Source organism: Hemitrygon akajei, chromosome 29 (assembly GCF_048418815.1).
Source record: "Hemitrygon akajei chromosome 29, sHemAka1.3, whole genome shotgun sequence".
Lineage (NCBI taxonomy): Eukaryota > Metazoa > Chordata > Chondrichthyes > Myliobatiformes > Dasyatidae > Hemitrygon > Hemitrygon akajei.
This window is the reverse complement of record NC_133152.1, coordinates 39,809,090-39,823,515: the sequence shown is the minus strand read 5'-3', so window position 1 is coordinate 39,823,515 and position 14,426 is coordinate 39,809,090. Positions and strand designations below refer to the sequence as shown.

At 47.0% G+C, this 14,426-nt stretch overlaps 1 long non-coding RNA gene across 1 annotated transcript in view; it reads left to right on the top strand.

The window, feature by feature from the left end:
- LOC140718191 (uncharacterized) overlaps positions 1 to 14,220 on the top strand; it is a 34,878-nt gene extending 20,658 nt beyond the window's left edge. The window contains exons 2-3 of the long non-coding RNA XR_012096641.1: positions 3,214 to 3,347; positions 13,965 to 14,220. This is a non-coding gene — a long non-coding RNA (uncharacterized lncRNA). The remainder of the gene's footprint in view (positions 1 to 3,213; positions 3,348 to 13,964) is intronic.
- The last annotated feature ends 206 nt before the right edge of the window (positions 14,221 to 14,426 follow it).

The window sequence follows — 14,426 nt, the reverse complement described above, 5'->3', positions numbered from 1 at the left end:
CCCAATCCGTTGTGGTCCTTTTGAAGTCTCCCTGATTCCTCAAACCTACCCTTTGTCTTTGTATCGTCTGCAAACTTTGCCACAAAAGCCACCAGTTCCATCAACAATATCATTAACATATAACATGAAAAGACGTGGACGCGTTTGGAAGCCCTGTTGCTGGGACTCCACGAGAGAAGGCCCCTTTTATTCCCTCACTTAGCTGTTCTCCTGCCAGCCAATCTCTGTCCATGCGAGTACCTTTCCTGTAATACCATGGGTTCTTAATCTTGTTAAGCAGCCTCACTTTGTCAAATGCCTTCTGAAAATCCAAATAAACGATCAAAATCAAATTTATCATCACTGGCATACGTCTTGAAATTTGTTGTTTTGTGGCAGCAGTATATTGCAATACATAATAAAAAAACTATAAATTATAATAAGAAATACTGTATATATGAGAAAAAATAACAAGTATTGCAAAAAAACCAAAAAAATGTGAGATAGCGTACATGGGTTCATTGTCCATTCAGAAATCTGATGACGATGGGGATGAGCTGTTGCTAAAACGTTGAGTGTGTGTCTTCGGGCTCCTGTACCTCCTCCTAGATTGTATCAATGAGAAGACGGGTTGTTCTGGGTGAGGGGTGTCCTTAATGAAGGATGCTGCCTTTTTGAGGCATCACCGTTTGAAGATGTCCAGGTTGCTGAGGAGGCGAGTGCCCCTGATGGAGCCGGCTGGGTTCACAACTTCCTGCAGCTTTTCCCAATCCTGTGCAGTCAGTCACCCTTTCATACCATGTGGCGAAGCAACCGGTTAGAATGCTCTTCAAGGTACACGCCTAATGAAATATAGCCACTGTCGTGCCTTCTTTGTAATTGCATCAATATGTTGGGCCCAGGATAGATCTCAGACACCAGGAATTTGAGATTGCTCACCTTTTCCACTACTGAACCCTCAGTGAGTACTGACTTGCCCTTCCTGATGCCCACAATCTTTTCTTTCTTCTTACTGACATAGGGTACAAGGGTGATGCTCCACATCCATTGACTCTCCTTTGTCTATCCTGCCTGTTATTTCCTCGATGAAATCCAACAGATTTGTTCAGTAAGACTTCTCCTTAAGGAAACCATGCTGATCTTGGCCTACTTTTTCATGTACCCCGAAACCTCATCCTTAAAAATGGACTCCAATACCTTCCCAACCACTGAAGTCAGGCTAACTGGCTTGTAGTTTCCTGTCATTTGCTTCCCTCAATTCTTAAAGAGTGGAGTGGCATTTACAATTTTCCAGTCCTTTGGAACCATTCCACAATCAAGTGACTTTTGAAATATCATTACTAATGTCAGCTACCTCTTTCAGAACCCTGGGTGTAGTCCATCACATTCACCTACCTTCAGACTTTTCAGCTTCCCAAGCATCGTCTTCTTAGTACCTTCACTTCAGTCCTGACACTCTCGTATTTCTGGCATACTGTAGGTGTCTTGCACAGTGAACACACGTAAAACGCAGGAGGAACTCCGCAGGTCAGGCAGAATGTATGGAGAGGAATAATCAGTTGACATTTTGGGTCGAGACTGTACTGGGAAGGAAGGGGGAAGGAAGCGGGATAAGAAGGTGGGGGAGGGAAAGGAGTCTAGGTGAGCACATTGTCAAAGAGCAGGAGAGCAGCTGAGACCTCAGTGAGAGAGGGTCAAAGAGGAAAGCTAAACTTCAGGGTAGACATACTGTACCTTGAACGGACATTGCAGCAGAGCTGCAAATCATAAACACAGGAGATGCTGGAAATCAAGAGAAACACACACACAAATTCCCGGAGAAACTCAGCAGGTCAGGCAGCATCCATGGAGAGGAGAATCTCTTGTGTTTATAATTTGCTGCTCCACTGTGAAGCCTCTTCAATGCTCAGACAACAGGACCATAATCCTTGGTGAAATAAAGCAGAGTGTTTGATATATTGATAGCAGGTCGTATCCACAATCAGGATAACTAATTCCCAGGCATTAAACTGGGCTGACAAAATGTTATGAAGTATGACATTAAGAACACATTCATCTCTACAGACTATCACTGTTTACCTCAAGCATGGGTTCCCAAACTTTTGTAGGCCATGGACCCCTACCTGTAACCGAAGGGGAGGTGAGCCACTGGTTGGGAATCCCCAAAGGTATCCATTGTATATGTCGGAATCAGAATCAGGTTTAATTCACTGGTGTATGTCATGAAATTTGTCGTTCTGCAGCAGCAGTACATTGCAATTCATGTGCCTTCAGGCTCCTGTACTTCTTCTTTGATGGTAGCAATGAGAAGGAGGCATGTTCGTAGTGATGGGGGTACTTAATGATGGATATTGCCTTTTTGAGGCATCACTTTTTGAAGATGTCCTCAATAACGGGGAGGCTAGTGCCCATGATGGAGCTGGCTGAGTTCAAAATTGGATGAAAGGGAGTTTAGGGTGAAGGGCTGTGGTGTTTTGACATTTGGAATTTGTGCCATATTCTGCAAGGCTTATCTGATTGATTCATGCTGACTACTTTCAGAAATACAATCATACATGCGTCATTAATAAAGCCTTGACAACGTAGATCACCGCTGGTATTCCAGCAGATTCCCAAATGGACATTTATTATCAAAGTATGTACACATTACACAACCTTGGGATCGGTCTCCTAACAGACAGTCATGAAACAAGGGAACTCAAAAGACCAAATTAAATGAGAAGACTGTCAAACAGCCAACGTGCAGAGGTTAAAAACACATCATGCCCATAGAAGTATAAAAGGACCCATAAAGAAAAGAAGACCACGATCGCCCAGTGTGCAGGGAAAAGAATGCACATTGGGCAAACGATAACCGCAAGCCAGCGAATAGCATTTGGAACTGAAGTCCACAAAGAGAGTCCCATAGTTCAGCACAGAGCCAAGATGTGGAGCAGTGCTCTGAACCGGCCCGTTCCTCGCCTCAGGCCCCAACACCCTGACCTTTTCCATTTGGCCCAGCACCTCAATTTGATGGAAAATCTGGCCAAGCTTTGTTGCTTTCCACCATCTTCACTCGTGTGTCTGGGAAAGACACACTTCCATAAACCAAATGTTGGAGAAAGAATTCCAGTTCTTCCTTCCGTCACCCTATCTTCCTGTTGCTCTTCTCGTCATACCTAACGATCCCCGAACTGTGATGGTATTTATACTGTTTTCTACTAGCTGACATCATCTTCATGTGATGTTTTCCAGATACCCTTGCTGGGACCTAAGTAACTCAAAAGGACGGTCTTAAAAGCTTCTGGCAACAGAGATCCCAAACGTCCAAATTAAGGCTGACTCTCCATTGTACACAAACATCCCAACTTGTAACCATGTTTGATGTGGTAAGTAACATGACCCCATTGTGTTGTGTTTGGCCAATGGAGACAAGTTTCCAGGTCACTTCACTTTGCAAAGCTATACCTCCAACTTCAAACTGATTGCTCCTTGCAATTTAAAAGCTGGCAATTGTTTTTTTTTGTTGCTGTTTACAACAAAAAGCTAAGCCAAGAATTTTTATTAAAAGTTTAACCTCCTCACCAACAATGTTGACCCTTTGTAAAGGTCATACAGCTGTGCTAGAAAGTTGAGTTTAGCAATAAACATTTTGCCCTGGTAGGTGAACATCCATCACACCATTAACCTGCACCTACAACATAGCCCTCCATCCATCTACTAATGTAGACTTCCCTTAGATGTTCTTGTAGATCTTCTTTGCAATACAAGTTCTTATAAATCTGCTTTGCATTCTCTCCAGTAGCAAGATATTGAAAACTGCGTACAATTCTCAAAGTAATGCCTGGGCATCAGAGGTAGACTAGCAACTGAAGCTGGGACAATGTTAAGCCCTTTCCTTGAAATACTGCTTTTACGCCGTGTGGATGATCAGAGAGGAATCACGCTGCAAGAAATGGTACCCAAATTCATGCAGAATGGTGCCTGGGTTGTTTTAGGATGAATAACACTATCTTGAAGTTCCTGTCATTCTCTTCTTTGCAAAGTGACAATTTACAGATCAGCAAAGTTTAATGAGCAGGCAAACAGCTGTCATTTCTGAAGGAATTCATCCATTTAAATACTTAATAGTGATACCCACTGCCAGTCCACAATTTCACTGTTCGGATGACATAAACTAGCTTTCATTCTCGGTCTTAGGTGCAACGGCTTGCTATGACGGTAAGACTGTGATCTTATTATAGTGGGGTGGAGGGTGACTGTAACTGTTCAGCCTGTCTGATGTCATTTCTCCAGGATATTAAAGTCTGCTCACTCATACACGTGTGAAAGGCTCAAAGTATCATATGTCATTGCTGCTGTTGAAAGATTTCAGTCCATATTTCTTAGATAATAGATTTATTTTGGCAAGGAAAATGGATGTCACGAGCAGAGGAGAGTGAAATAATCGTTCAGGTAAAGTCAGTTCTCAAACACGCCACCTGAACAAAAACGCATCTGCAGCACAGGATTGGCTCTTCGGATCATGCTGTCCTGCTGGCCTTTTAACCTCCTCTACAATCTCTCTAACCCTTCCCTCACACACAACCCTCCATTGTTCTAACCCTTCCCTCACACACAGCCCTCCATTGTTCTAACCCTTCCCTCCCACACAACCCTCCATTGTTCTAACCCTTCCCTCACACACAGTCCTCCATTGTTCTAACCCTTCCCTCACACACAACCCTCCATTGTTCTAACACTTCCCTCCCACACAGTCCTCCATTGTTCTAACCCTTCCCTCACACACAACCCTCCATTGTTCTAACCCTTCCCTCACACACAGTCCTCCATTGTTCTAACCCTTCCCTCACACACAACACTCCATTGTTCTAACCCTTCCCTCACACACAACCCTCCATTGTTCTAACCCTAACCTCACACACAGTCCTCCATTGTTCTAACCCTTCCCTCACACACAACCCTCCATTGTTCTAACCCTTCCCTCACACACAACCCTCCATTGTTCTAACCCTTCCCTCACACACAGTCCTCCATTGTTCTAACCCTTCCCTCACACACAGTCCTCCATTGTTCTAACCCTTCCCTCACACACAGTCCTCCATTGTTCTAACCCTTCCCTCCCACACAGTCCTCCATTGTTCTAACCCTTCCCTCACACACAGTCCTCCATTGTTCTAACCCTTCCCTCCCACACAATCCTCCATTGTTCTAACCATTCCCTCACACACAACCCTCCATTGTTCTAACCCTTCCCTCACACACAGCCCTCCATTGTTCTAACCCTTCCCTCACACACAGCCCTCCATTGTTCTAACCCTTCCCTCCCACACAGTCCTCCATTGTTCTAACCCTTCCCTCACACACAGTCCTCCATTGTTCTAACCCTTCCCTCCCACACAACCCTCCATTGTTCTAACCCTTCCCGCACACACAACCCTCCATTGTTCTAACCCTTCCCTCACACACAGCCCTCCATTGTTCTAACCCTTCCCTCACACACAACCCTCCATTGTTCTAACCCTTCCCTCCCACACAACCCTCCATTGTTCTAACGCTTCCCTCACACACAGTCCTCCATTGTTCTAACCCTTCCCTCCCACACAACCCTCCATTGTTCTAACCCTTCCCTCACACACAGTCCTCCATTGTTCTAACCCTTCCCTCACACACAGCCCTCCATTGTTCTAACCCTTCCCTCACACACAACCCTCCATTGTTCTAACCCTTCCCTCCCACACAGTCCTCCATTGTTCTAACCCTTCCCTCCCACACAACCCTCCATTGTTCTAACCCTTCCCTCACACACAGCCCTCCATTGTTCTAAACCCTTCCCTCACACACAGCCCTCCATTGTTCTAAACCTTCCCTCCCACACAGTCCTCCATTGTTCTAACCCTTCCCTCCCACACAACCCTCCATTGTTCTAAACCCTTCCCTCACACACAGCCCTCCATTGTTCTAAACCTTCCCTCCCACACAGTCCTCCATTGTTCTAACCCTTCCCTCCCACACAACCCTCCATTGTTCTAACCCTTCCCTCACACACAGCCCTCCATTGTTCTAACCCTTCCCTCCCACACAGCCCTCCATTGTTCTAACCCTTCCCTCACACACAGTCCTCCATTGTTCTAAACCTTCCCTCACACACAACCCTCCATTGTTCTAACCCTTCATTCACACACAACCCTCCATTGTTCTAATCCTTCCCTCACACACAGTCCTCCATTGTTCTAACCCTTCCCTCCCACACAACCCTCCATTGTTCTAACCCTTCCCTCACACACAACCCTCCATTGTTCTAACCCTTCCCTCACACACAGTCCTCCATTGTTCTAACCCTTCCCTCCCACACAACCCTCCATTGTTCTAACCCTTCCCTCCCACACAATCCTCCATTGTTCTAACCCTTCCCTCACACACAACCCTCCATTGTTCTAACCCTTCCCTCACACACAGCCCTCCATTGTTCTAACCCTTCCCTCACACACAGCCCTCCATTGTTCTAACCCTTCCCTCACACACAACCCTCCATTGTTCTAACCCTTCCCTCACACACAGTCCTCCATTGTTCTAACCCTTCCCTCACACACAGCCCTCCATTGTTCTAACCCTTCCCTCACACACAGCCCTCCATTGTTCTAATCCTTCCCTCCCACGCAACCCTCCATTGTTCTAACCCTTCCCTCACACACAGCCCTCCATTGTTCTAACCCTTCCCTCCCACGCAACCCTACATTGTTCTAACCCTTCCCTCACACACAGCCCTCCATTGTTCTAACCCTTCCCTCACACACAACCCTCCATTGTTCTAACCCTTCCCTCACACACAGCCCTCCATCGTTCTAACCCTTCCCTCACACACAACTCTCCATTGTTCTAATCATTCCCTCACACACAACCCTCCATTGTTCTAATCATTCCCTCACACACAGTCCTCCATTGTTCTAACCCTTCCCTCACACACAGCCTTCCATTATTCTAATCATTCCCTCACACACAACCCTCCATTGTTCTAACCCTTCCCTCACACACAGTCCTCCATTGTTCTAACCCTTCCCTCAAACACAGCCCTCCATTGTTCTAATCATTCCCTCACACACAACCCTCCATTGTTCTAACCCTTCCCTCACACACAGCCCTCCATTGTTCTAACCCTTCCCTCACACACAGTCCTCCATTGTTCTAACCCTTCCCTCACGCACAACCCTCCATTGTTCTAACCCTTCCCTCACACACAGCCCTCCATTGTTCTAACCCTTCCCTCACACACAGCCCTCCATTGTTCTAACCCTTCCCTCACACACAACCCTCCATTGTTCTAACCCTTCCCTCACACACAGCCCTCCATTGTTCTAACCCTTCCCTCCCACACAGCCCTCCATTGTTCTAACCCTTCCCTCACACACAACCCTCCATTGTTCTAACCCTTCCCTAACACACAACCCTCCATTGTTCTAACCCTTCCCTCACACACAGCCCTCCATTTTTCTAACCCTTCCCTCCCACACAGCTCTCCATTGTTCTAACCCTTCCCTCACACACAACCCTCCATTGTTCTAAACCTTCCCTCACACACAGCCCTCCATTGTTCTAACCCTTCCCTCACACACAACCCTCCATTGTTCTAACCCTTCCCTCCCACACAACCCTCCATTGTTCTAACCCTTCCCTCCCACACAATCCTCCATTGTTCTAACCCTTCCCTCACACACAACCCTCCATTGTTCTAACCCTTCCCTCACACACAACCCTCCATTGTTCTAACCCTTCCCTCACACACAGTCCTCCATTGTTCTAACACTTCCCTCACACACAGTCCTCCATTGTTCTAACCCTTCCCTCCCACACAACCCTCCATTGTTCTAATCATTCCCTCACACACAGTCCTCCATTGTTCTAACCCTTCCCTCACACACAGCCCTCCATTGTTCTAACCCTTCCCTCACACACAGCCCTCCATTGTTCTAACCATTCCCTCACACACAACCCTCCATTGTTCTAACCCTTCCCTCACACACAGTCCTCCATTGTTCTAACCCTTCCCTCACACACAGCCCTCCATTGTTCTAACCCTTCCCTCACACACAGCCCTCCATTGTTCTAATCCTTCCCTCCCACGCAACCCTCCATTGTTTAACCCTTCCCTCACACACAGCCCTCCATTGTTCTAACCCTTCCCTCCCACGCAACCCTCCATTGTTCTAACCCTTCCCTCACACACAGCCCTCCATTGTTCTAACCCTTCCCTCACACACAACCCTCCATTGTTCTAACCCTTCCCTCACACACAGCCCTCCATCGTTCTAACCCTTCCCTCACACACAACCCTCCATTGTTCTAATCATTCCCTCACACACAACCCTCCATTGTTCTAATCATTCCCTCACACACAACCCTCCATTGTTCTAACCCTTCCCTCACACACAGTCCTCCATTGTTCTAACCCTTCCCTCACACACAGCCCTCCATTGTTCTAATCATTCCCTCACACACAACCCTCCATTGTTCTAACCCTTCCCTCCGACACAACCCTCCATTGTTCTAATCATTCCCTCACACACAGTCCTCCATTGTTCTAACCCTTCCCTCACACACAGCCCTCCATTGTTCTAACCCTTCCCTCACACACAGCCCTCCATTGTTCTAACCCTTCCCTCACACACAACCCTCCATTGTTCTAACCCTTCCCTCACACACAACCCTCCATTGTTCTAACCCTTCCCTCACACACATTCCTCCATTGTTCTAACCCTTCCCTCACGCACAACCCTCCATTGTTCTAACCCTTCCCTCACACACAGCCCTCCATTGTTCTAACCCTTCCCTCACACACAGCCCTCCATTGTTCTAACCCTTCCCTCACACACAACCCTCCATTGTTCTAACCCTTCCCTCACACACAGCCCTCCATTGTTCTAACCCTTCCCTCCCACACAGCCCTCCATTGTTCTAACCCTTCCCTCACACACAACCCTCCATTGTTCTAACCCTTCCCTAACACACAACCCTCCATTGTTCTAACCCTTCCCTCACACACAACCCTCCATTGTTCTAACCCTTCCCTCACACACAGTCCTCCATTGTTCTAACACTTCCCTCACACACAGTCCTCCATTGTTCTAACCCTTCCCTCCCACACAACCCTCTATTGTTCTAATCATTCCCTCACACACAGTCCTCCATTGTTCTGACCCTTCCCTCACACACAGCCCTCCATTGTTCTAACCCTTCCCTCACACACAGCCCTCCATTGTTCTAACCCTTCCCTCACACACAACCCTCCATTGTTCTAACCCTTCCCTCACACACAGTCCTCCATTGTTCTAACCCTTCCCTCACACACAGCCCTCCATTGTTCTAACCCTTCCCTCACACACAGCCCTCCATTGTTCTAATCCTTCCCTCCCACGCAACCCTCCATTGTTTAACCCTTCCCTCACACACAGCCCTCCATTGTTCTAACCCTTCCCTCCCACGCAACCCTCCATTGTTCTAACCCTTCCCTCACACACAGCCCTCCATTGTTCTAACCCTTCCCTCACACACAACCCTCCATTGTTCTAACCCTTCCCTCACACACAGCCCTCCATCGTTCTAACCCTTCCCTCACACACAACCCTCCATTGTTCTAATCATTCCCTCACACACAACCCTCCATTGTTCTAATCATTCCCTCACACACAACCCTCCATTGTTCTAACCCTTCCCTCACACACAGTCCTCCATTGTTCTAACCCTTCCCTCACACACAGCCCTCCATTGTTCTAATCATTCCCTCACACACAACCCTCCATTGTTCTAACCCTTCCCTCACACACAGTCCTCCATTGTTCTAACCCTTCCCTCCGACACAACCCTCCATTGTTCTAATCATTCCCTCACACACAGTCCTCCATTGTTCTAACCCTTCCCTCACACACAGCCCTCCATTGTTCTAACCCTTCCCTCACACACAGCCCTCCATTGTTCTAACCCTTCCCTCACACACAACCCTCCATTGTTCTAACCCTTCCCTCACACACAACCCTCCATTGTTCTAACCCTTCCCTCACACACATTCCTCCATTGTTCTAACCCTTCCCTCACGCACAACCCTCCATTGTTCTAACCCTTCCCTCACACACAGCCCTCCATTGTTCTAACCCTTCCCTCACACACAACCCTCCATTGTTCTAACCCTTCCCTCACACACAGTCCTCCATTGTTCTAACCCTTCCCTCACACACAGCCCTCCATTGTTCTAACCCTTCCCTCACACACAGCCCTCCATTGTTCTAATCCTTCCCTCCCACGCAACCCTCCATTGTTTAACCCTTCCCTCACACACAGCCCTCCATTGTTCTAACCCTTCCCTCCCACGCAACCCTCCATTGTTCTAACCCTTCCCTCACACACAGCCCTCCATTGTTCTAACCCTTCCCTCACACACAACCCTCCATTGTTCTAACCCTTCCCTCACACACAACCCTCCATTGTTCTAACCCTTCCCCCCCACACAACCCTCCATTGTTCTAACCCTTCCCTCACACACAGCCCTCCATTGTTCTAACCCTTCCCTCACACAGAGCCCTCCATTGTTCTAACCCTTCCCTCCCACACAGCCCTCCATTGTTCTAACCCTTCCCTCACACACAACCCTCCATTGTTCTAACCCTTCCCTCACACACAGCCCTCCATTGTTCTAACCCTTTCCTCACACTCAGCCCTACATTGTTCTAAACCTTCCCTCACAGAGCCCTCCATTGTTCTTACCCTTCCCTCACACACAGTCCTCCATTGTTCTAACCCTTCCCTCACACACAACCCTCCATTGTTCTAACCCTTCCCTCACACACAGCCCTCCATTGTTCTAACCCTTCCCTCACACACAGCCCGCCATTGTTTTAACCCTTGCTTCCCACACAGCCCTCCATTGTTCTAACACTTCCCTCCCACACAGCCCGCCATTGTTTTAACCCTTCCCTCCCACACAGCCCTCCATTTTTCTCTCATCCACATGCCTTTCTAAGAGTATTTTATATATCCCTCACGTATCTGCCTTTACCACCACCCTGGCCGCGGGTTTCACACACCCACCACTCTCTGTGTAAAATCACACCTCTGCCATCCCCCCTGTGCTTTCCTCCAATCATCTTTATCTTAGGACCCCTCATATGAGCTCTGAGGAGAAAACCTCTGGCTGTCCATTCCATCCATGCCTCTTATCATCTTGTACACCTCTACCAGGCGTTCCAGCAGAAATCTAACATGCTCACCGTGCTTAGAGAGCAGCACAGAACATAACAAAGCAGTACATCAACAAGCCCCTTTCCTCCCCCTCTCCCTCCGGCCCAGCCACAGTCCTCTAAGCCCAGCATAGGCCGCCTTTGGTCTGCGGCCTGCAGCTGGCTTGTGGGTTCACAGACACCGAGCCCTCAACTTCCCCAGTAGGAAGATGGATGTTTTCCATGTACCCCAGCAGCTCGTGCAGTGTCAAGGAGTCCGCTGGCAGTGACAGGATCCAAAAACAGACTGCCACGCGGAGACAGGGGCCAGGGTTTGTTCAAAAGAGCTCTGACCAGCACATCAAGTGACTTGGTGAGATGTAACATTCTCAAAGCTCAGACCCTGAAATGAGCACTAAAGAATTGCAGAATGCAGGAAGCCCGTGCCTGTTGAAATACGAGGGGTGATTGATAAGGTCGTGGTCTAAGGTAGAAGGAGTCAATTTTAGAAAACCTAGCACATTTATTTTTCAACATAGTCCCCTCCTACACTTACACACTTAGCCCAGCGGTCGTGGAGCGTACGGATCCCTTCTTTGTCGAAGTGGTCCACAGCAGGGGTGATTGATAAGTTTGTGGCCCAAGGTAGAAGGAGATGAGTTATTAACTTCAAATTTTCTGCACTTTCACTCAAAGAGTTGAACTGCACGTGTATGTAGTGAGAGCAACTTGGACCTCCAGGTGCTCCACAGCAGGGGTGATTGATAAGCTCGTGGCTTGAGGCAGAAGGAGATGAGTTATACAGCTCTCGTTACATGCACGTGCAGTGAGTGAAAATGCAGAAAGTTTGAAGTTAATAACTCATCTCCTTCTACCTTAGGCCACAAACTTATCAATCACCCCTGCTGCGGACCACTTCTGGAGGTCAAAGATGCCGACTTCTACAAAGAAGGGATCCGTATGCTCCACGACCGCTGGACTAAGTGTGTAAATGCAGGAAAAATAAATGTGCTAGGTTTTCTAAAATTGACTCCTTCTTCTTTAGGCCACGAACTTATCTATCACCCCTCATAAACTTAGCAAGATTAAATAGAAAGTCCCAGGGATTAACAATTGTCGTTAAGACAAGAAGTAACAAATTCAGTTGCTCTAGGAGCCTCGGAGTCCAACACTCTCCAGCTCCCTACACCCCAAGGACTCATTACACACAGTCACCTCAGTTCCCAAGACTGCTGCCTACCACAGGGTGTCCACGTGGTTCCTAGCTGAACATAGACTTTTCCATGTTGGTCACTGGAGAGTCATAGAGACATAGAACACTATAGCACAAAAATAGACCCTTTGGCCCATCTAGTGCGTACCGAATCATTAATCTGCCTAGTCCCAACTACCTGCATCCAGACCATAGCTCCCCAGTAACCCTCCCATCCAGGTACCTATCCAAATTTCTCTTAAATGTTGAAATCAAACCCACATCTACCATTACACTGGCAGCTCGTTCCACACTCTTACCAGCCCCTGAGTTCCCCTTGTTCCCCTTAAACATTTCTCCTTTCACAATGGAGGGTGCTGTACTTGTTCAAATTGAAAACCTTTATAAAGTCTGGCCAGCGTTTAATAATTAAATTAAGAAATCGGCACAGGAGTTGGCCAGACAAATGTGTAGGTCTGCTTCAACATTCCATAAGGTCGTGTCCGATCTGACCTTCCCAGTCCAGAAGCCGTTATTACCTCCCGAACCAGCGTAGATAAACGGATTCCACAGCCTAACTCTCACTTTCAAGGACTCTACGCTCACGTTCTCAATGTTATATTTTTATTTGCACCATTTGTTTGTTTGTCAATCTTTGCTGTTGTATAGATTTTCATAAATTCTATTGCATTCCTTTATTTTCCTGTAATTGACTGCAAGAAAATGAATCTCAAAACATATTGCGTAATAAATATGTGCTTTAATAATAAATTTACTTTGACTTTCAATATCCTTGACCAACTTGCAGTCCCAGAATCACTCTAATTTGCCTTAAATATATGCTTATGAACTCAGTATAGTGGTCATCTGATGGCAGGGTGAATATCAAAGTTCGAAGTAAATTATTAGCAAAGTACACATACAACCCTAAGACTCATTTTCTTGCAGGCATTCACAGTAGAACAAAAATTCAATGGAATCAATGAAAAAACCAATGAGCAAAAGAGACAATCCGTGAAAATACAAAATAAACAAATAAAAAATAGATAGATAGTTGAATAAATAAATACTGATTTGTAGAATCTTTGCAAGTGAGTCCATGGGCTGTGCTCTGTGCTGTGCTGAGAGAAGTTGGTTCAGGAGCCTGACGCTTGAAGGGTAATTGTTCTTGAACCTGGGGGTGTGGAACCAAAGGCTCTTGTGCCTCCTTCCCAATGGCAGCAGCGAGGAGAGAGCATGACCTGGATGGTGGGAATGCCTCCACCGGAAAGACTGATCGTCGCCGTTAGAAACAGGAGAAGGTGTCGGCCATTGGTGGACCTGATTCTCGCGCAGCCAATTCCATTGACCTGGATGCAATCAGACGTGAGGAGATTTTTGGGGGGGGGGGGGTGGGGAAGGTGTGGACTGACAAAGTAATTAGGCTTTGATGTTTCACCTGTAGCCACGGGCAACGCTGTAGTGGACACATGAGAAGATGCAGATGGGATATCCGAAATGGAAATTCGGGAAACGTTCAAGAGGTCAGGTGTTGCCTGTAGGAAGAGGGCTGGAGTAATCCCGAGAGCGTACAGCCTAAAGCATTCAGTCTCTTTCTCTTCCCGCAGATGCGGCCTGACCTTGCCACCATTTTCTGCAGCCGCTGCGCGTCAGGGCACTGCGTATGAGTGATGACTGCAGAGGAATCTGTGCCCACGGAGGACCTGCGAGTAATGCAAGTCTAAACGCAGTGAAGATTGTATTCTGTCTCCTTGCAGCAAAAAACAATCACTTTCATCATAATGTATCAGAATTAAATCAAAATATTGGTGTCATGTAACTTTGTGCCACTAATAAGCTGCAGTAACTGTAAATTATACCAGCGTAAACAGTAAAGGTATAATGAATCCATTATGGATAAATGAGAGCCTCCTGCATTATTTAGCGTTGTCATTTTGTGTTGTAGTTATACTGCATTCAAGTGAAATTAATGAAAGAGTCATGATGTGATTCGGTCTACAAATGGCAGAAAATAATGTTATGAGACCCCATGTTTAGCAGATGTCATACACCCATTGTGGGGGGCCTGT